Genomic DNA, 1,808 nt, shown 5'->3' with positions numbered 1-1,808 from the left:
ATTTCTTTGGCCACAAGCACTAAGTACTGAGTCTGTTTACACCCTAGCATTACATTGTACTCGGGTAAACAGCTAAATCCAGAAAACATGACAAAATGATAGCATATACTATTTTTCTTATCAGTAGTCATCATTACGATTACTGTGCAATGATTGTGTAGTGTTATCTATCAGTGGCAAGATGCACCTCAGGGTGCTGCAGCAGAAGCTGCTCCAGCTCAACTTATCAGTCAACGATTCCTCTTAATGACTCAACGATTCCTCTTAATGACACTCTTATAAAGTGACTGTTTTAGATGAGCTTTGGAATGACACCATTTTTATGACAGGCATGCTAGTTGTATGAGACAGAGTTCCACTTAGGCATTTCTGAGAATCATGATCTGGTTACCTGTCTCCAAGATAAGGACAGATGGTAGTAGTACACAAATGCCAACACCTGCAGGGAATATGAAGCACCAAGCAAACCTTATTCACTGAGAAGCACGTTGGGTGTTTACAGAAGCAATATACAAATGCAAAATGTTGTTGCTGTTGTTGAAGTGTGGTCGAGAGAGTAAAGAGCACTTTAGTATTTTATATACATATTTATTATTTTAGAAGTTTGCCAAAAAGGACCACCAGAGCCACCTAATCACATATGATATTTACATTTGTTTTATGTACAGAATTATAATTTACTATCACAATCCATGGCATGAAACAAAATTCTCTGAAATAAAAGTATTTGCAAAAATAATGAATTAGAATACATTTTTGGCCTTTGAGATAAATAGACCTTTTGGTTGATTCTCTCAAAAGAAGAATCCTGACATACGTATGAAATGTTACATGTACATATATCACCTTTCAACCCTCCGTGGGCAAACTCTTCAGAAAGAAGCCTTCCGGCTACAAAAAAGCATATTAATTTTCTGTCATGTAAGCATATTATGAGTCAAGCAGCTGTGGCCTTTGATTTCTCTTCTGGCAAAAATTTCAAACAAGAAGTTTGAAAGGAAACTCCAATAAAATGGCTTTTAACTCAAGTTCACAAACTGACATCTCAATTACCAGCAGAGAGGCATGCCGCCTCGCAACGTCTGTACAGAGAGGCATGCCGCCTTGCAACAAAAGGTCTGTACATATCAGCCAATAGGGTATAGGGAGGTACAAAGAGCTGGACACGTCTCTCCAAAACCTGGTTCCTGTGCCACTCTAACTAAACGTCTCTCCAAAACCACGTTCCTGTGCCACTCTAACTAAACGTCTCTCCAAAACCACGTTCCTGTGCCACTCTAACTGGTACTGCATATAAAAGTTGAGTTGGACCGAGCTGTATTCTACTGATGCGAAAGCACTGTCCATTTGAGCTGGACCGAGCCGTATAGTACTGATTTAAAATCACTCTCCATTTGAGCAGGACCGAGCCCTATAGTACTGTTTCAAAAGCACTGTCCATTTGAGCTGGACTGAGCCGTATAGTAGTGTTTCAAAAGCACTGTCAATATGAGCTGAACCAAGCCGTACATGTATAGGCCTACTACTGATTCAGAAGCACCATCAATTTGAGCTAGACTGAGCCGTTTTCTACTGATTCGAAAGCACTGTCCATTTTCAGCAGGTTGGGGATGTGACAGTCTCAACTATGAGGAAATGACCCAATGTGCTGCTCTGGTTTTAAAGGCCAAATGAGACCCATTACAAACTGAGGTGAGCGTCTCAGCCTCTGTCTTTGCTCAGGGCAATAAGGGGGAAATAAACCACATCTCTCCTACAGACTCTGGTGTGGGATGCTGCTTGGAGGTACGAGTCCTTATTATTAATGA

General features: G+C 40.7%; 1 protein-coding gene across 4 annotated transcripts in view; it reads right to left on the bottom strand.

Annotated features, from left to right (window-relative positions):
- Positions 1–611: 611 nt before the first annotated feature.
- The window catches only part of LOC121679669 (astrotactin-2-like), a 542,058-nt gene continuing 540,861 nt past the window's right edge, over positions 612–1,808 (bottom strand). For all 4 annotated transcript variants that reach the window (XR_006021382.1, XM_042058566.1, XM_042058564.1 and 1 more), the window contains one exon: positions 612–1,808. This exon is cut by the window's right edge. The gene's annotated coding sequence lies outside the window, so the exon portion shown is untranslated.

This window comes from Alosa sapidissima, chromosome 13, assembly GCF_018492685.1.
Source record: "Alosa sapidissima isolate fAloSap1 chromosome 13, fAloSap1.pri, whole genome shotgun sequence".
Classification (NCBI taxonomy): domain Eukaryota; kingdom Metazoa; phylum Chordata; class Actinopteri; order Clupeiformes; family Clupeidae; genus Alosa; species Alosa sapidissima.
Note: the sequence above shows the minus strand (reverse complement) of the source record. Positions and strands in the feature narration are given on the sequence as shown.